The following is a 23,231-nucleotide window of genomic DNA, read 5'->3' as shown; positions in this document are numbered from 1 at the left end:
CAGCTGCACTGCTGCTGCTACCACCACTATGGGAGCGGGCATGTGCAGTAGCATGTTCACGTAGACCTTCAGCAGGTGATGTTGCTGACCTACGTCCACGTGCCCAACGCCTCACTCCCACCAGATGTTCCAGCGCAGATTCCATGCTTGAGGATCGACATGCCACAGTCAAGGACTCCCACCATGTCACCCAATTGTCTATCCAAAACATCTGCAAGATGATGGTGAGCATTTACAGTTGCCTGGATGTTGTCAGTTAATGAATGGACAGCAAACCTCTGAAGCCTCAGACCTTCTCTGTTGTGCCATTCATCATGTGCCTGTGCCTCCATTACAGCCCAAAACATGCATCTGGTGACTCCAGCTGATGTGCGTCTCATAGGGGCATGTTGGCCAGTGGTCCTCCTACGAGCAGCATTGGGCACATGTCTGTGTGTGACATCACCAGTCAGTTGACTGGGATCATGGTGTGCAGGCACACCTTCCATAGTTTCCGCACTTCCCTGTTCCATGCTACCACTTGCCAACTGTCCTTCCTCTATGGAAAGTGGTGATGGGGTATGTGTAGGCAGGGGAACTGTGTGCGAGGATGAGGGGGATACAGGTAGAATGGCAACCAATGGCACAGAATCAGCCCCTGACAACCCTGCCTGTGCCTCAATCCTACTTTCATCATCACTGCTAGAGTCTTTGGGGAAACTAACATCAGGTGGACTGCAGGAAGGCAATGCACCTACATCAACACATGTGAAGGGAAGACAAGAACTGTACATTACAAATTATACCACACAGACACACACAGACACATGCTATGGCACCCAATGGCATGCAACATGCAGGTGATATGGCAGATGGCATTCAGCTTAGACAATTATAGTGGTAGTTATCATACATCCCTGAGTTGCACACAACAGCATGCATGTGTCATAGCAGACAGCATGCACCTTACACAATTATAGTGGTGGTTAGCATACATACCTGTATTGCACCATTTGTGTTAGTAGCTTATGCCCCATACCTGCAACACAATGCATGCACTATGCACCATTGCACTGCATTGCCATGGTGTGTGCAATATACACCACATGTTAACAGACCATCGCTGACCTTTGTACATCTGCTTTGTGTTGGCCACTGCCCGTATGTGTGAGTACATGTGCAGAAGGGTATGTCGACTGAATACTATGTTTTCCTGAGCCCTAGCTTGCATATCTCACCCAAAGCAGTACATGTCTGTTCAACATTATTCCGCCTACCCCTGAGCTGAGTCGACAGACATTGTGCATGTGGCTGTACACACATGTTTGACGTGGCTGTCCCTACTTTGCAATGGTGCCACAGGCCAGCACTGGTTTACAGTACACCGGCCTGATGTGTGGCATATGACCTTGCCAATCACATGTAGTATGGCATGTCATCTGCTGACGTGTTGAATGACATGCATACATGTGTAACACAATGGTGTCCTTTCCAATCTACAGTACGGTAACGGTGTCCCAATGCAGGGACGTGTTATACTAACATGGGCCTTCAGCTGTCCCAATGTTGTCTGTCCACCCTACAAATATGCAGTGACATACTGCACATTGAACTGATGTGCATAGCCATTGCAGGGCATCATGTGGCTTCACTGTTGCTATACAGTGTGAGTTACTCACATAGTTCATAGCCATGACTGTGTTCACATAAAATACATATCTAATGTGGAATGTGACCCACGTCGCTGAGGTGTAGGCACACTAAACCCTAATGTGGAATGTGTGACACAGGTCACAGAAGGGTATACGGATGACACCCCTGCACATCTCCAACCATATTACTGATGCCTGGCAACTATGTCCACACATGGCTAACTTAGCAGTACTCTGTGTCCCACATGCCATCTGTGTACCTCACACACATGAGGAGCAGGCATGACAGTGATGTCTGACACCAGCAAGGTGACTGTACTGTATCTGCGGCCTGATATGGTTGTATGTGTATGTTGTGCAACACATGTATGTATTTGGATACTGTATAGGTGAATGCTTTCATGTTGTGACACACTCAAGATGTTCAAGACATGTTATGTGGTGGCTTCATGTTATGCCTACACAAGCTGTGCCCAGACCTGTATGATGTTTAGTGTTTCACATCTGCAATATCACCATTACACAAAGGCCATAGTTGTATTGTGTCGAGCCAATGTACAATGGGGTGTACACACATGTACATCACTTCTACTGTGTGTGTTGCTTCATGTCTCTGGCCATCCTCCATGGCCATGTGTACACATGTTCTGTCCAATGGTTGTGATGGCCATCTATTTCACGTCAGTGTTATCCCATATGACATACACTCATAGATGTCATATGCAACACTGAGGACAGGGTTATGCAGACAAAGGGTGGTATGTATGGGATGTGAGACATGATGTTTTTCAGGATAGTTGATCAGTGTTGCAGTCAGCCCACTACATGTCATGGACATGTCAGATAACACATGACATTGTGTGACATTCATAGCAAGGGTATAATCCACCAGGGTGTATCCTGTGGGCCGGTCATACTCCAGCTCCAACACATTTAGAGTGTGTGCACACATATGCTCTCTATACAGTACTGTTTGTATTCCCAACATGTGTAATGCTGATATGTAGTACCTGTCCCTACAGTGAAACACACCTCCACCATTGTATTCACAGATGTCCACACATCTGGCAATGACAGTTTGGAAGGTTTAGTGTAGGTGTTTCATATAGTCTTCAATTGTTTCACATGGGTAACCACTGTGATGCATTGCAGGTCTGACCAGTGTCTATTAACAGGACCACCATACATTATGTGTACGTGTATTATGGCAGATATCATGCAATTAATATGATCTGTGCATTATCAAGCCTGGTAAATAATAATCTCACCTGACACAGGCTGCTGTTGCTGCAAAATGCCAGAGCTACCTAAAGAGGAGTGTCATAGCAGTAAGATCATTATCCACACCTGTGTGATAGCAACAGGGTGCAATGTCCATGTTAGTACGTAAGCCAGTGCAATACACTATACTATGGAGTATGCACATTTGTGCATAAATAGAGTAACAGACTATAATATGTGGCATGTGTACGTACATGCCTTGCATATGATGTTACATTACATATTGTACAGTAACACATGTAACTATGTGAAATATAGTTGCGTTATATGTGCAGTACTGACTTACCAGGCAACTCCAGCATCGGTGGTTGAGAGACACCCACCTCCACAATACCAGCTAAAGCTTGTAGATGGAGGTCTGTGGGTGTCCCCAGGTTGGCCAGTAGCTCCTCAGTACGTATGAGTGGGGGCTGGGTGAGTGCCCCCCCCACCTGTTGCACCTTGTTCCCTGGTGATTGCATTAGCATGCTGTTTCTCCCATCTTATGATGTCAGTGCACTGTCGGCGCACCTGCTGATAGGTGCGATTGTAACTGCCAACATCAATTACCCTCCTGCTGAGTTACTCCCACACAACATCCCGCTACTGTGCATCCTGTGGCACATGGCTGAAAAGTGTTGAATGGTTGTCGAGGAGGTATGGGATGAGGACCTCATCAACCAAGCGGGTGTACACTGGCAGCCTGCTACACGGCATACCTGGAAGACATAATGATGGAGACAGGTCACAGTAACTCACAGAGAAGTACAGAAGTACAGCTGAACATACATGTGTATCACATTTGTTTAGATTACAAATAAGTCTTTGCAAATCTACATGACACTAACACCACTGACATGTTTAACTCACACACATTTGACACTTACTGGTGATGTGATGTTATCACCATATATGTGTGTGACATGTGATGACATTGCTCATACTCCATGTGTTTGTTGTCTTGACATGGGCATGTCTGTTTGCCTGTACTGGTGTCTTTACCTATCAGCACATGCCTGGATGTGTTCCCATTAATGCAATCAACCTTAATGCTGTGTATATGTCACATATATAGTCATACATAGCCTTTAGAGACATGACCTATGACCCTGCAGACTTGCTCACAGATTGTTTTACATGTATGTGTTTTGCTATATACATCTACGTGGCACTGTACAGCTGTGTAGCATCCTGCCATGTATTGCCTGTGTTGCACATGTGAAACACATGGGACAATAGCTAGTCTGATGGTATTTGCAGGGTTGGATATCAACTATATCATATATGGTCATAGTGAACTAGTAAGCTATATGCCCTGGGCCATTTATGAGCCTAGGCAGACAGGTTACCTAGCTGTAGGCAACAGACAGGTAAGTTTCAGTGGCCAGTTCAAGCAGTGCCACAGAACTGATCCACAGGGTTACTGATATATTTGGCATGCGGACATCACACCATGTCACAGAGAGGGGTGATGTGCAGTTTCGCTGGACAGGGATGCATAGTATGGCAAGACTATGTAAATTGTATGGGACAGAGATCTGTCAGCCATGTTGTGATCCTTATACTAGAAAGGTGGATGTCCATGATGTATGTGTTTATTTGGGATCAGGATGTGTTAAGTGTAGCATGTCCAACATCTCTGGGTTGGACATGGCTTTATTCAGGGTAGGCTGCATGCTACATAGTGGAGCTAGGGATTTTGAAGGGCAGTGTAGGCCATCTACACATGGGCAATAACCCTTAAAGGAAACATGTGATCTATTATGCGTCACATGAGTCTGAGTATGGCTGAACAATTATCTCTATATTCATGGATGGCACCCTGTCATGATTAGGGGTGCCACATATGACTACTGGTGTGGTGAAGTAATGATCAAAGGAAAGACTACTGTCCAGCTGCATCCCATACAAACACAGTTGCCATTATGTTGACGTAGTAGTTCATGGGTACAAGGTTTTTAACATAGGGGATGACAATGCAATACTTAGCTGTCAGTTGTGGCTATACATCACACACCACACATTTGACACACAAAGGCCCTTCTGTGTGTTGAACACAGCACACATTGAGTCAACTATTGCTCCTAGTTCATAGTAATTTGCAAACATCAATAGGCAGATACCTTCTGTGTTAGTCTGTGTGGTATAGATAACAAAGAGGAGAAGTACCAGGAATGAACCATGTATTACTGTGGTTGGCACTGGTTTGATGTGCATGTATTAGTCAGACACCTTCTGTAGTGTTGGTTCTGCCAGCAGTCCAGTTGCCAATCACTCCTGTGACATAGGAATATACACCTAGTTTACTGAGTGTAGCTGGAACACAGTATGGGTGATGGTGTCCTAAGAACTGGCAAGGTCATGATATGCTGTGTGAATCAACCTTACTGTCCTCTACATCTGTACTGAGTACATCAAATACGTTGATCACGGTTCATAGCCTTACAGATTAGACTCAGCAGGGTAGTAGTGCACTATTTCCCATTATCAATGGTGTGTCCACCTTTGTGGGGTGTGATAACTGTTGCTGTGCACCATTCAGTGTGTACATAGCCTGACATGGAGCTATTATTGAACATGATGTGTACGTGGACAGCTGACTGTTTTTACATTTGTGTAGGATACACCCTGGGATGTTAACAGGTTCCATGAAAGCTGTATGTATGGTTTTAGAGAGTGCAGCTTGTACCTGCATAGTTGTTATTACAGGGGCTCTGTAGTGTACATGGATATATAATTATGTGTACCTGTCAGGAGGGAGGTGGGAGTGGGTTTAAGTTCTCCAAGACCCTATCTGGATGCACAGGTGATATTTCTGTAGGTGCAGTACTTCCCATGCCATAGTGCTGTGCAGCACTGCAGGTCTTGTTGCCATTACGATTAATGACACAGCTATAGAATGCTCTGTGGTTGGCCTCATAATATGTGGCTGATTAGTTTCACATTAGCTTTGTGTGGTTTTATATGGTGTATCTGCATCTTACTAAGGCTGACCAGGGATCATCTGCACTCATGTGTGTTCACTTTTGCAACAGTTACTACCTTCTGTGGTACAGTTTAAAGCATGGTATCACCAGTTTGCCTTCTTGTTTGTTTGGTTGAATCTTGGTTCTGTTTCAATGGCACAATCACTGCACGTATGTGACTGCTTAAGGTTCATTTGTATAGGATTCAGCATTTGCACATACATTGTCCATCTGCATGGGTGCCATGACAGTCACCACTTTGCTCTTAGGAAGCATAACATTGGCTTTGGATACTGACTATGTTAGCATACTGTTAGCCCTGTTTGTGTGACTATTGTGATCCAGGTCATTGGGGTTGATGGAATCCAACATGCATTGAGTGCAGGTGTTGGTACATGAGGAGTCTTCCTTGTTCATAATGGAATAATTGAGACTAGCCATTATTATGGTTTTCTGTCTCAAACCTAATCTTCCCCATTACAGCACATTATGACAGTTGGGAAATCCATGGCATGGTGGGTGATCTGTCGCAAGGTGCAATTTGAATTCCACTTCAGCACAAAGGTAGTTGCTCAGCATAATGCATCTGAAGTTATGCAAGTGCAACTAGCGTGGGGGTGTACATATCCTTCAGGAATATGGACACACCTGTGGCCCATGTGTTCCAATAAAGGATAATGGGCAAGAGGTGAGGTATGTGTTATAACATGGTCGTGTAGGTGTGTTCTCCAAACCGTTGAAACATGTGTCAGCCACTGCACAGATATGTTCTCCATGTTAGGGATTGACATATGTGAGTCCATATAGTGTTTCTGACATGTATCATTGTGTAGCAAGACCTGCAGTTTATTGCTTGGCTGTCCCTGTAACAGCAGTGGACCTTCACTTGAACTGTGCATGATGATGGTACTATAAGGGAAGCATGAGCCCTAGGCAGTATCCAGATTCCCAGGGGTGACAGGTGCAGGCCCTGTCTGGCAAAGCATCATGGTCTGTCAACCATGTTATCCCAGGCAGACAGATACTGGATACCCTTTGACTTGCACCACTACATTAGACAATTGTGGAATACAATCCTTTTGTCCCTGTACTGCAGTATCATTCTGGCCAAAGGCAGAATGCTACCCAGGCCTTGGGACATACCTGCATGGGCTACAAGACCTGAAAGTTCCTACATGGGTTTCCATGCAGTCCAGGCTACTGCATCACAGGTCCTGCACAACAGCTTGGAATATGCCAGAGCCATGTGTATAGTTCAAAAGGTGGTCTGAGTGTATGGGTATGTGGCTAATCATGGCAGACAGGCAGCTGACAGTATGTATGCCCTCATATAGGTTGGTGTGTAACATAGTGCTAGAGTTTGCATTCACAAATGAGTACTGTTGGGCATGTTTCCAGCCACGTGTTCTGAGGTGTGGCACAATCATGCAAACTATGTCATACAGTTTGTGTATTTCGTTGTCTGTCTCTTCCAGCTTGGGAGGTCACTTGTTTGGCCAGATACTTAGAAGCATCTGTGAATGTGTGTGATTTCTGGTAGTGTGTGTTGTGATGATGAGATGCATGTGTCAACCTACACCTCATGACTGTCCAGTCCAGTCATGGCTGTAGACTGGACTGCCTTCCAGCTTAGCCCTGTAGCTGTATCCCAGACAATGTGTGGGGTGTGGTGTTAGGTGGGTTTGGCAGTGTACATGGCATAGAGATTACATTCCCCCAGGATGGCCACATACACAAAGCTGACATTAGTAAACACCAGTAGCTGACTAGTGGACATGCCTGTATGAGCATTCACTACTACAAGTACCAAGTACTGTATTTCATTCACGTATTGCTTATGAAGATGTTTTAGACAGTGATGCTCACATGTAAATATTTGTGTTATGGACGTGACAACACTGGCTATTACAGAAACATTGTAGCTACCTTTAGCAGCAATCCTCCTCTGAGGAGCACATCACATCCTGATAGTTGATTACAGATGATGCAAGTGTCTACAGGTATTTTTCCTTCTCTGGGTATATACTCACATATCCACCAGGACCATGAGCTCTGTTGGGCACAGACACCCACTCCCGAAACAGAGTCATGTATCAATAGACTATGATGCCACTATCAACATGATCAGGATAAAATCAGATAGTGTAAGCCATCACCTATGAATCGACTATTACACATGGGCAGCAGTCTCCTACATCTTACAGTCCTACTGCAGATGTTACACTGGAGTTAAAGATGATATGCAACCTGTTTCATTACCAGTACTGTGCACTACCTTACATACAGTATAGGCAAGTGGCTGTTAGTTTGGCAATGAGAGGTTAGGCTACACAAACACGAATCCAGTCTATGTAGGTGTGCACATAGCCATTTGGCCAGCCCTCTAACAAGGGTCACTACACATTTGCATAACATGTATACATGCACAGCTGTTATTGCTTGCAAACGATACTAGAGAGGTCCAGCCCTGTAACAATAGTCACTGCACATTTGCATAACATGTACACATGCACAGCTGTTATTGCTTGCAAACGATACTAGAGAGGTGGATATTACATGTGTTATGTGCATGGATAGTTACCTAGCTCTTCCAATTATATTTGCTATCATGCTGCTAAACTGTCAGATGAATACAAGTGATATGTATCCTGTTATTGAGTATTGTAATTGCCAATAGACATAACTACTGTTTGCATAACATAACAGAAATGCTATGCAAAATGCAATACATATCTGCCTAAAATACTGTACATTACATAGTTATTGGCACAATATCCCACAATGCAAACCATATTTGCACAGTAAGCCCACCATTGACATGTTCATCTTACTTATACACCCATACATATGTCGACTGTTACAATATATCAACATATACTATCCCCTGTTATAGCACATACTTGTTGCACCAACCTTGATACTGACAGTGGCTGGAAGCGAATTGGTGAGTTCCAAGCCCATATCATCCCTTGTGGTGTATGAGGAGTTTGCCTTGTGACCTACAGCAGTACACACGCAGAATACTACAAGCATTACTACTGCTCAACGATACATCGCTACAAGATAGCTATTTCCACTATATGCATTGATTACACTGTAATTCTTACAGAACAGGTACTACATACACAGACATACTACATGTTATACATACCTTCTTAGTAAATGGAGATGTTATTGATTAGTATATTACTCATTTTCGGTTTGTCTTTCAGTGTTTTGTACTGTCCTACAGGTAGATACAGATGGTGTGAATGTGTGGCAAGGCAACCTTTTATAGTTACAGATCAGTAACGTCCTATCCCAATAACCAATTGGTGTTCTTAAGCAGCTAATTACATGCAGATCAGCTGCGCTGCAACTGCCTTAGCCAATGCAATGGCAACACTGGAGTATAACTGAGTACTCCACTTGGGCATTGTCCCTTTGCCTTACTTGCAAGGAATACAGCCTGGAAGTGTTGTTTGAAATTTATTGCAACAGCTGTATGGAGACAAACAGTAATATATTGTGTGTAATGCCTAGAGGATTTAGTCTAAATGGGAGTACTGCTGTTATATTTCTGAACATTGCTACTTGTGCAGGGTTTGTCTGTACCTTATACTTCTGCATATGTGTCATTCTGGCCAGGTTGCTTGACCAGCTCAAGGCTGCATAGCTATGCATATAATGTTAGGGGGTTTACAGTGTGCTTACCAGACATATTTAGTTTGGTTGGTATTAATGTGTATCATACTGTGCTGATAATCAGTACTCAGTGACACTTCCTGGTGTACGAACCTTTCAACCCTCTGAAACAGGATTAGTTCATACAAACCCTGTAACATCAGCAGCTGTTCAATTGTATAAAAGCAACTATTTCACATAGGGCCATGTTAGTGTGTCTGCGTCCAGGTATATTAAGGTTTCAGCAGATGTACAGTAGTTGAATAATTGGTTATGGTATGTATTGATGTAATTATTTTGGTTGTGGGGTAGATGGTGGGTGTACATAGCACATGCAGGTGTCTAGGAACCCCTTTTATACAACTTCTATATGTGTGTGGGTGTTCTTTCCCTATGTGAACACCTATCCCTTAGTGGACTAATACTATGGTAATTGCGGGCTGATTCATTAAGGCACTGTTAAATGCTTCCTGTATAGCATGCAGGTACTGTTAGTCCTTGAATCCTTTTGGCAATACATCGGAATGTAATAAAGTTTTGCTAAATGAAAGCTGTCTGTGTATTTCTGTCATGGATATTTGCAGTCATTGCAGTTGTGTTGGTGACTGCGTCCATAGAACATATTTGTAATAGTGTACTGGCATATACTTACTCTTCATATGTTATGTTCATATTGTTTGGGGGGGCAAAATGTGTGATTGCTATGGTCCATGTTATACTCAGATATGAACACTTCAGATGCTGTCTACACACATATATGTATGTGCGTGTGTGTGTGTGTGTGTGTGTGTGTGTGTGTGTGTGTGTGTGTGTGTGTGTGTGTGTGTGTGTGTGTGTGTGTATATATATATATATATATATATATGTATATATATATATATATATATATATATATATATATATATATATATATATATATATATATATATATATATATATATATATATATATATATATATGTGTGTGTGTGTGTGTGTGTGTGTGTGTATATAGATATACTATATAATATATATTATTGCATACGTTTATCTGTACCTCCATAGATGTGTAGATGTTTTTAACCTATCTATATATCTACATATATATGTAGATCTGTATATATCAACATGTCTCTATCTCTCTCTCTCTCTCTCTCTATATATATATATATATATATATATATATATATATATATATATATGAGCATACACCTTTCATTGGGTACATGGTGGGTTGTTCTATTTCAACACATTCCTCCCTTTTGTGTTTAACCTGTGTCCATACACAACTGTGATAGATACATCTCAGGTATGTTAGTGGTAGGTTACTCTGAGGATGGAGTACACGGCTGCGGATTCTAATCCTTATTATTTTACCTCTCAGAGTAGGCACTGGTAGGGAAAGTGTGAATAATGCACATTTAAGTGGTTGTAAGCATGTTTGCCCGTGGTCTGCTGATGTTAAGCAAAGGTTAAAACTGTGAAGCGCTTCTCCATTTACCATATTTAAGCTCCGCTTACTGTCGTGCAAACCTGTGGAAACCCGCTTACAACTGCTTAAACATGCTTTAATCCACCTGCATCCAACAGCCCTTATTTTGGCCTTCAAAATAACTTAGCAGCCCTTGAACCCGGGACCATGTACACCACAGTCACTGACTTTACTACTAAGGCATCTGAGATATGTACAAATGTTATGGTGTTTAGAATATACATTTTACTACAGGCATTCCTCACTACTGAAAACAAATGTGACAGTCAGTTGGTGTACGTATGTCTGATACATGTTAATGTTCATATGTTTGTGAAATTAGGTGTTGCAATGTGACATGACAGGTTGTATTATGAATGAAAAAGGTTCTTGTTTTGTGTCCTTTTTTATTGTCTCCATACTCCATGTATACCCCTCCAGTTCACTTATTGGACATCTGACCCAGGCTCTCCTTGATGCATGATTTCATTACCCATCATTCCTCCCCCACCCCAATCTCCACATACACAACAACCATCCCTTCTATGGTGAATTAAGTTAATATTAATAGTTATAATACCAGAGCTGCATGTATTTTGTGAACACTTCAATTCCTTTGGACTGCTTCTGTGTCACGAAGTGTGTTCATAGATGTTTATATATATGGCTGTGGCTATTGATGTAACTGTATAATATATGGCTATTAATGTAACTGTATAATATATCTATATATATATATATATATATATATATATATATATATATATATATATATGGTTCCCTATCAGAAGCCTGAAACACTATAAGCCTGAAAATCAAAATCCTGAAAACTAAAGCCTGAAAATTCAAAATCCGAAACCAAAATCCTGAAACTCAAAATCCTGAAAACACAAAATGGACATACTGACGTCATTGTGGCTTTGCTATTGTTAGCCCTGTGGTGTTAGGTCATCATGTTGGGTTCAGGTAAGTGTGCGGTTGGTTTTATGTTAGGGTTAGGGGCGGTTTAAGTGAGTTAGGGTTAGGGCGCAGGTTAGGCATGTATGCAATAATGACAAATATTGGGGTTAGGGGCGGTTTAAGTGAGTTAGGGTTAGGGCGCGGGTCAGTTGAGTGTGCGATAGTGACGGACCTTAGGGTTAGGGTTAGGGTCAGGGTCAGTTGGTAGATATTAGTGTCTTTGTAGTGACATATTAGCATTATTTGTGTTTTCAGGATTTTGAGTTTCAGGATTTTGGGCTTTCGGGATTTTGAATTTTCAGGCTTTAGTTTTCAGGATTTTGATTTTCAGGCTTATAGTGTTTCAGGCTTCTGATAGGGAACCATATATAGATATATATATAGATATATATAGATATATATATAGATAGATATAGATATTTCGTATTAATTTGTAACAGTAATACATATGTAGACTTGTATGTGCATGGTCTAGGCTTCAACACCTGCGATGGTTTAAAAATGTTTTTACTCCAGAATAAGGCTCATTTAAGCAGTTGTAAGCATGTTTAAAAGTGTTTGTGTGACATTATAGCAGCAGTTAAACACAGTTAAACAAACTTTGTAACGTATAACCTGTGCACTCAAACACGGACACATCCGCTAACTACTCAGGATATATACATTTCAGTTGAAGTAACATCTCACTATGTGCTTGCATAACATTACATTCTCTGTTCACTTTACACTCCAGCATACATGGGTTTATATGGGTGTTTCGAATGTTTATTATACAGACGATTACTACCTATATATGCAAGCTGTGGTTAAGGTATACTTTTTAATATGATGAACATCCCTGACTTTGTTGGGATTGGGACCTGAAATGCACAGATACTATGCAGATGCTGTAACCATTACACTTTTGACATTAATGTTGCTTCCGCCTATTTCCTATTTAGATGATTTCTATGTGTAAGCTAGGCTAAGCAAAGGGCAGAGGCCCCCAAACCCACTGAGCTTCACTTATTCTTGAAATAACATATAACAAATGTAATGTGAGACAACATATTACATTCCTAACTACATTAGGCATAGCCTCTCACTGACACACTTCAAGGGAAATCTTGTTATGGGAATGGGTAACAGAATATACACCCCTGGGATCATATGTCCCAGAACCATACAGCCAGGGGGTGAGGGAGCCCATCCAGTTTGATAGCCGTGAGACCTGTTGGGGAAATTGAATGGTGTTGAATTGTCACATTAACATGCCCTCTTTATTTCACTAAGTGCCCCTATCACCCTCCACCTCCCCAGTCTTCAACAGCTTCTGGCAACTCTGCCTGGAATTGCTTCATTGGCTATGCTTGACAGAGGCTCAGTTACTTCATCAATGGTGCGGAGAAAGCCAACACACTATAGCTATGCTTCTAATTGCCCTTGGGCAGATAGGTAGTAGGCTATCTGTGAACCTCTAAAGTGCAGGCCATCACAGCCATAATATGTGAATAAACAGACTTTCAGATCACAATATACAGTGAGAAATCACTATGTAGTCAGGAAACAGTTAAGTACAGCAAGAACATACAGAACACTGATACTTAGTCACTCCAAAAGCCTATCCTGGAAACTAGAAGACTTGTATAAGTTTAAAGCTTTCTATTGCTTACCAGTAGGTTACCTACAGGAGAGATGAGAAACAAGCACAGATGGGAAACATGCATGCAACAATACTATACTGGCTTATGTGTCAGCCTTAGGCTTTGGAATACTGGCCAAGGCTATTGGCGCCCCCATAGTGCCTTTTTTAGGTGAGTCTCAAAGGTGAATACCAGCTCCATAAACAGCACAATAACAGAATCAATGAGGGTTATGCTACTCAACACCAGGGGTTGTGATCACAACATGCATGCACTTACAGCACTCCTCAGGATGGACAACGTCAACATCTGTGCATTAACTAAGACCTGTCTTAAGGCTCCTGAGAGCACATCAGCACTACCAGACTACAACCCATACCACACATTTCAGCCACAGAACATGGACTGACACAGACATGGAGGGGGTGTATCCATGTTAATCAGGGATACCTACACCTCCAGGTTAGTGGGGCAGCATGATACCTCTGAGATCATCCATGTGTAGCTAACTTCAACCACAACTGCAATGTAAACTGTGGGCTGCTACAGATCACCCTCCATGACCCAGGACCACCACTCCACCTACCTGGAGACAGTGGAGAACATGACAGTCCTAACACACACCTTGGCATTGGTCGATGTCAAATACCCTACCATTAACTGGGAAACATACTCAAGTACTTACTTCCAGGCCCAGCGCTTCCTGAAATTTATCACCTCATATGTCCTGTATCAAGTGATAACCTCCCTAATGAGGGGTGCAAACATACTAGATGTGGTCATCACCAACATGGGCAACAGATGCACCACAGCAGAGGTTAACTGGTTACTGGTTAGATCTGACCATGAACTATTCACTGTTTCCACACCCAAACATCTCCCCCACCCACAGAAACCACAGTGTATACTTTTCCTACAGCTAAATTTACACTACCAGTGACAGGGGTGGAGGATTTCACAGCCCCCACACTAAGGGTAAACACTGCTCAAGATACAGACAGATTTACAAATGCAATCTATAAGCACCTACATGGATGTATGGATCGTGCCATCACTGGTAAACCAAGACTCACTCCTCCTAGACAAGGACACCAGTCTGGTGGGGCCCTGCAATAAACAGGCTATACTAGAGAAGTAGGACAGTGCTCCAGACAAACAGAAAATCCCACGAAGGGCAGACATCCATAGGTCCCTCATGACATCATCCAAGGCTAACATCAGTAGGAAAATACACAAGGATTCAAAAGATAGCCACAAAGCCTTCTTTGGCTATGTCAAGGATCTAAGTGGTGACAAACAGATTTGCACTGTGCTGGTGAAATATAGCACAAAATATGCTGACCCGACTAATATTGCCAACATCCTTGCAGATACATTCAGTGCATAGTTCACCCCCTAAAGAGCCCACAACACTACACGAAAGGTACAGTATCCCACACATCAGAGACACACAGGTGGAAATGGCCCTCTCTAACAGCAGAACACAGCATCAATGGAGGCAGATGTTGTCCCAGACTGCAACTTGCAAACTGTACAAGACAACCTGACCCCCCCACCTAATTAAGCTTTTCAACCTCAGCCTCTCCACAGGCTACATGCCCATACAATGGCACGTGGCAACAGTTATTCCACTCCATCAAGGTGTAATCACAACTGACCATGGTAACTACCACCCCATAAGCCTGACTAGCCTGGTCTGCAATCGTATGGATCGCATCCTCATGGCACTCGTTAACAAAGACATTGGTAACCTCTAAACACGTGACCCAACCCAGGTCAGCTTGGTTGAGTGTAGTTCATGCCTACTAAACCTGTTTGACGTCTTACATACAGTCACCAAGACGTTAGATGATGGGAGAGGTGGTTCACACATACTACCTGGACCTCGCCAAGGCTTTTGACACCATGCCCCACTCAGGTATTATTGATAAACACACCAGCCTGTACATACACCCATACATCACAGGTTGGTTTGCCAACGGGCTTACACACAGAACCCACATGGTATGACTAGTGGTCTCCAGGTCCAACTCTTGACCAGTCACGACTGGTGTCCCACAGAACTCAGTCCTGGGAGCCCTACTGTTTGGCATATACTTCTCAGAGGTACAAGCAAACACAGGTGGACTATGGTAGACCATGTCTGGCAATGACTGCAAACTGGGAGCCATGATTGATAGTCCAGCTAACACAGACATCCCTCAAGGGGCCTCACAGAGACAAACACAGGGTGTCAACGTCATGGCCTCCAGCCAAGTGCCAGTAACTGCATGGTCATTCTATCGTGGAATATTAAGCACCGACATATTAACACATAAGTGGCAGCCACTTTAATATGGATGAGGTAATGGGGTATCTGGGGACTAAGGTAGATAGTGATCTCCCCTTTGACAATCATATCTCCAAAGTAGTTAGGACATCCTTCTATGTAGACCATCTGATTACTAAAGGGTTCCCATCTAGACATACTGGTGTTATAGTGCCCCTTTACTTATCACTCATCAGTCCCATCATAGGGTATAATAACCCATTTGGGATGTACCTCAGAAGACACTTCCAACAGCTGAAAGGTCCATGAATGTACCTTGCCAATGGGATTACTGGCCTCAAACATATGCCCTATGCAGCCAGACTGAATAAACTCCTGCTTCACTCAGTGGCATCTCATTTACCCAGAGATGATCTCTGCTGGCCAACACAGCCATGTCGAACTCAGGCTTAATGGATATACTCCACCTATGGGAATCCATGTCACAGTGAACCACATACTGTAGTGAGCTGAACCTTGCCACAACAACAACTGGAAAATGCTGGAGGGACGAATTCCTGTCACATACACTCCCCATACTTTGTGACAACATCCCTAACTGCATTATACAGAGCCCCTCACTAACACTCTGTAAGAGAAACCTTGAAGAGTGGATGGGGAACAGTAGATGCACCCCAGGGATCCCGACATTGTCTCTGCTCCACAGAGGAACAGTTAATGAATCAATGGGGTGGCAAAAGCTGACACATTTTGGCTAGGCTTATGAATGACCTCTGGCAGTTGGTCAAGTACCTACCTATGAACCTATACATACAGTATCAGCACATGCTAATAGCTTAATTTACTGTTCAGGTGTTGACTTACCTTGTGCCAATGGCAGTTGTGTGTGCAATAGTTGAGGGCTGCCTATGTTAGATGCACACAGTAGTCTGCCTATACATGTGTGTACCATCCATTTTTACTGAGTGTGCAGGTAGAGAAAGGTGTCAGTCTCTAGGTGCCTACACTGTCAGTGTGTGTGCTATACGTTCCCTCCTTGCCAAGGCATGGGCATATTGGGCACGCCTCCATCTGCCTACTGGGGCTGGCTCAGGGTGTTCGTGGTCTGAGTACCTCAGTGCCTGTGGGGCCCTTGGCAATGGTGGTGGGCTGTGAGAGCCTTCACCTTTCTGTTCCTGCTGCAGCTGTTTCTGCAGGATCATATTGTGTAGCATGGCACATACTATAAAGATGTGGGCACACGTGCCTGGAGAGTACTGCAAGGCTCCACCAGATATGCCCAAGCAACGGAACTGTGATTTCAGCATCCCAAACACATGCTCTATGATGATTCTGGTTTGTGCATGTACCTCATTATGGCATTCCTACATGGTTGTGTGTGCATTTCTGATGGGAGTCATCATCCACGGTTCCAGTGCATAGCCAGCATCCCCCACCAGGTGGCCATTTAGGATGTCCCCCCTGGCAAATAACTGATACAGCTGTGAGGCATGCCAGATGTGAGAGTCGTGATAGCTTCCAGGGCTGCCAGCACACACATCCATGATAATGCCCTGGGCATTGCACATGACCTGTTAGTATCCCCCACCAGGTGGCCATTTAGGATGTCCCCCCTGGCAAATAACTGCTACAGCTGTGAGGCATGCCAGATGTGAGAGTCGTGATAGCTTCCAGGGCTGCCAGCACACACATCCATGATAATGCCCTGGGCATTGCACATGACCTGTTAGTTGATAGAGGGGTATCCCTTGTGGTTTATGTAGCATCTACCCTGCTCACTGAGTGGTGACTTGATGTGTATGTGCGTGCAGTCTCTTGCACCCAGTACCTCTGGGCATTCTGCCACATGGTGGAAGAGGCGCATATTGCTGGCCAACTCCTCCTGCATTTGGGGAAGTATATATGCTCATTGGCATGTGGTAACATGGCATCCAGGAACTGGTATAATACCCTGGATGCTGATGCCTGTGAGATCCCCATGATATCCCCAGCTGGTCTTTGAAAGGTACCTGTAGCTAGTATTGTCAGGCTTAAACATACCTTCGTATCCACTGGGATGGGTTCCCCTCTGTTTGTTTTGGCTCTGAGGCGTGGCCGGCACAGCTCCACAAGTTGCTGTAGGATGTCCCTGTCCACCCTGTAATGCACTACTATCTCCAGATCATGTAGCCCCTGGTAGGTTACATCGGGTCTAAACACTCTCCTCCTCCTCCTCTGGTGCCTGAGGTGGTCATGTGCATCATCCTCCACACCACCTTCAGTTGCCAACACATGCTGGTGGATCAAAGCTATGGCAGCCCCTAACATGTACATACTAAAAGTTCCCCGTCTGTATACACCACTGGTGCAGAGTGTATGGGAATGCACAAATGTGAGTGAGGTGCTTTCACACTTTATACTATTGTGCTATGGATGCTGCTGATGTCATTGGGTGTGTATGAGCTATTCCAGCTGCAGAGTGTCTTAATTATGGGTTTTACAATGAGTACTGCAAGTGTGGGGCCTTTACTTTGGAGTTATACTTGTCTGCCTTGAATAATCTGTTGCCCTTTAATTCACTTTTAAACCTGGATCTCCTTCCATTATCAGGTATGCATCCACCTGCGGTCTTTCTTGTTTTGTACTTTCCCTACCCAGTCATGGCAAAATGTGTCTTGTAGCTGATATATTGCAAATCGGCTTTGTTCTGCTTTGACACTTTACTGTTCTCTTTTCAGTACAGCCCCTCCCCTTTCCTGTTCTGCAGGTAGCTGCTTGCAGCCTTGTTAGCTATTGTCAATGGCCCACTGTAGGCTCCTAGGTGTTAATTAGTCATTTGTACTCCAATTTCCCTGCTGCAGCACTTCCTTATTTCTTTCTTATATCCTTCCTATTTCAGCTGCAGTGTGCACCGCACAAACTCGTTTGCCAGATTTACGTGCGTTTTCATCTCTGTTCACATGCATACTTGGTTACCTTGTGTACTCAAGCTAAGCAAAGCTATGGCCAGTTCAACACACCCTTATCCTGCAGCTTTGCCTAGCTAGGGGCAATCTGGTTTAGCAATGCTCCAATGTGCTTACAGCAATGGCGACACACCCCTCTCTTGATGTCATCTTTATCTCAAGGGTACACCTCGGTGTTATAACGCTACACTGAGAGGTGAATCCTTACACCAGAGGGGAATCTGTGATTCACTATTACTCCTCTCATTTGCATGGCATTGCCTACTAATTCCTAGCTACCGTGAATAACACTATCACAGCCCCTTAGCAACCCTTGCGCCATAGTATGGTGTAGCATGCCTGCCATTGACTATTATGGGGAAATCATGATATGTGTTACATTGCAGTTTTATTCTATATTTTTATATTTTCCTTGCGATCCCCTTTGCTCGCCGCTGCCCTGCGCTTCCACATTGAGATAGTGTGACTATATATATTAAATGTTAATTTTATATTTTGTACATTTTTTTTATGCCAGTGGTTATATATTTAGCCATTGGCATATATTAACAATATAATACATGTGTTTGGTCGGTTGTCATGGCTCCAAATTTATGTTTGCAAAAATGTAAACCATTTCCTTCAGTTTACATTTCTTCATGCTTACACCATGCCTGCACCACTTCCTGGATCGCTTTATACTTCATTTGCGTGCTACACTGCTGCACATGGGGTAATTAGCATACAGGGCCCGGGAGTTGTGCGGGCCTAGCGTATGCAGGTAGTGCACGTGGGGACAGCTTGTACCTGGATCGCTCGGTGGCCATATTTGGTGTTAGAACGCCAATGCTACACCTGCACCTGGTGCAAGCTTTATGAATCCCGGGGGTTGTATTCCCAAACAAAGTTGATTCCAGCTCCAGAAGCAGAGATATTTCTGGTTATTAGAATTGCATCAAAATATACCACTGGATTCTCAAAAGCTTGCACGGAGTGCAAGATGAGTGCAGGAGCCCACGCAGGCAATATGTTTGCCGTGCGATACAGGAACAGCTAGCAGGGGTGTACACGAGAGCTCCAGCACTAATCCTGCAAGAACTAAGCCCTGGTATGCAAATCACCTCATTTGTAGGAGAAATCAATGCAAATGAGGTGATTTTGCAATCCAGGAAGCTTGCAATAGTTCGTGCAAGTCTAGTGCAATCTGGAGAAATGTACTCGGTTAATAACCGAGTGCATTTCTGCAAAATCAAAAACGGAGCAATGACAGCTCCAAATAAAGGCTGCATATCACTGAGCAAGCACACCAGTGGCCAAGTATAAGGCCACTGGCATTGCAAACAATAAAAAAAATGAAAAAAAATGTTTTTCTATTTCGCCAATCGCGGCTGTTTAAACATAGGGCAGCAAATGGGATTGGGGAGAAAATAAACTTAAAATGGGCATTCTAACTAAAATCAGTATTTTGCCTTGCAAGTCAATGGCAGGCAGAAGACAACCTGGCCAGTGAGTAGTTGTTGCTAAGGGGGGAGGCTCAGTGTGAGACATGCAACTATGCATTAGCAGGCAATCCTATGCAAATGAGGGGAAGGATAGTGAATCCCAGTTTTCCCCAGCATGTGAGACAGGTCCCATCAGTGTAAGAGTATGAATAGCTGGGTGCAAGACTAGGATATAGGTAACATCATGGGGGGGGGGGGGGTGTCAGGCATACTGTAAGCAGATTGGAGTCCTGTGGCTCGGGATTGCTCCTAGCACAGCTAAGCTAGGGTTGTGTCTAAACCTGCCTGGCACTCTTTACAAAGTGTAAGCGGGTGTGCGTGCCATGCACCGGGTTTTACAGGAAGAAAAAAGGAGTTAAACAAGGAAATAGCAGGTCTGTGCACATTTCAGTACACCGTTTGCATGGCGTGCCCCCGTGCATAAACAGGAAGGCAATGGGAGGGGAAAACAGTAGTAGGAAGGTAACCAAGGAGAACTAGCTTAGCTGACAGGTGAAATGTATCAGAATCAGCCAATCACACAGGCAGCAGACCAGCCCAGCACATCACTATAAACTATGCAAACACCTTTCCCCCTTGTTTTTCCCAAAAACTCTGCACCACCGGTGTATACAAACAGGGAAATTTTACAAAACGAAAGGAAGAGAAAAAATGTTAGGGGCTGCTTTTGCTATCATAAACCAGCATGTCCAAGAGGTTGAGGGTGGTGAGGATGTGAATGCTGCTGAGCAACCCACACTGAGGAGACGGAGAAGAGTGTACAGACCCAGGGTAACCTACCAAGGGCTACATGAGCTGGAGATAGTGGAGCACTATAGGGTGGACAGGGACCTCCTACAGCAAATTTTTGAGCTGTGCCAGCCACGCCTCACACACAGAACCAACAGAGGGGAACCCATCTGAGTGGATACCTAGGTATGTGTAGGCCTATGAATACTAGCTACAGGTACCTTTCAAAGGCCAAATGGGGATATGATGGGGATATCACAGGCATCAGCATCCAGGGTATTCCACCAGTTCCTGGATGCCATGTCAGCACATGTCGGTGAATACGTATATTTCCCCATCACCCTTGAAGCGTTGGCCAGCAATATGCGTCTCTTCCACCAAATAGCAGAATATCCTGAGGTAGTGGGTGCAATAGACTGCACGCACATATGCATCAAAGCACCACCCGGTGAGTGGGGTAGGGTCTACATCAACTGCAAGGGCTTCCCCTCCATCAACTGCCAGGTTGTGTACAATGCCCAGGGCATAATAATAAATGTGTGTGCTGGCAGCCCTGTAAGCTACCATGATATTCACATCTGGCATCTGATGCAGCTGTACCAGAGATTTGCCAATGGGGACATCCCACATGGTCACCTAGTGGGGGATGCTGGATATGCAGTAGAGGCATGGCTGATGACACCCATCAGAAATGCACATGCACGTGAACAAGAACTCCATAATGAGGCACATGCACAAACAGAATCATAACAGAGCGTGTGTTTGGGATGCTCAAGTCACGGTTCCGGTGTCTGGACACATCTGGTGGAGCCTTGCTGTACTCACCAACTACATGTAACCAAATTGTCCTTGTATGTGCCATGCTACACAATATGATCCTGCAGAAACAGCTGCAACAGGAACAGCATGGGGCAGGGCCACACAGCCACCCACCATTGCCAAGGCCTGCACAGGCACAGAGTGACTCGAAGGAGGAACAACCTGAGCCTGCCCCAGTAGGCAGAAGGAGGAGTATCCAGTATGCTCTGGCCTTGGCAAAAAGGCAATGCATAGCACATGCACTAACACAGTAGGGACCCAGGGAATGATACCTCTCTGACTCACACATACAGTAAAAGGGATGCCAAACATGACACTACCTGTGCTCAACCATGTATAGGGAGTGTACTATGTGCATTTGACATAGGTAGCCCTGCAGTGCCACCCTCAATACTGGGACACCCACAAGGTAAGTGACTCACACATGCTAGTTAGGGGGGGGGTCACATACCCAACAACAGTTACAGCGAGCAGGATAGGTGTAGACAAACACAAATAAATGCTGTACTATGGCCTCTGAATGAGCCCTATGTGTAACCCCCCCCCCCAGGCCTACACAGACAGACTACAACAGGCCAGGCAGTTGGATGTAAGATGTGAAGACTAGAAAGTCAGAAACTAACATGTAGGTAGTTAAAGCTAAGATCTGTAGTGGACTAGTATGTCTCTAGCCAGCACGATAGGTAAGACTACGGACTGAAATGGAGTACCCAACATACCAGTACAGTCCTAGCAAATGTGTAAAAGTGTCAGGTGTGCCCCCCCATCCTACATACACTTATAGTAACAGTCAGGTGTGCCCCACCCCCACTCCTGTGTAGAAATGTAGGAACAGTCAGGTGTCCCCCCCCGCTATACAGAAATGTAGCAACAGTAAATGCTAAATGACCGATGGATACTCTGCAGACATAGCATGTTACCTGTCGGTGTACAACACAAAGGTCAGCACCGCAGTACAAACTACCTGAACTTGATCCACACATGCAATCCAGATGGCCATACTCAGAATGCTCACACACTTAGAGGAATGTAGGCAATGTCAGTCAACAACATACTGAAAGGTCATACTGGGCATGCTCACACACTTAATCACATGAAGGCCATGTCTGCAAACACCAGTAGACCAGACATATCTGGCAGTTGCAGTTCTTAGTGCAGACACATGTCAGTATGCACCACTCCTGTCTCGCACACACATTGGATAGGAATACAGACATATATGTAAGGACAACACACTATAATAAGCCAAAGGTAGACGGACATAGATGCATGGAAGAGGGTGACCATGACAAGGAGCCATCCAGATCTGTCCCACCCAGCACACAGCCAAAGAGTCCCAAACACATGAGGTGCAGATGTCACTCACTGCAGATATTAGCCACCAGTATCTGTCAGCATGACAGACTATGTGGTGCTCGTGCCAGCTGTGCAACATGA

Source organism: Protopterus annectens, chromosome 16.part0, assembly GCF_019279795.1.
Source record: "Protopterus annectens isolate FY-2018-M chromosome 16.part0, PAN1.0, whole genome shotgun sequence".
NCBI lineage: Eukaryota > Metazoa > Chordata > Ceratodontiformes > Protopteridae > Protopterus > Protopterus annectens.
Note: the sequence above shows the minus strand (reverse complement) of the source record.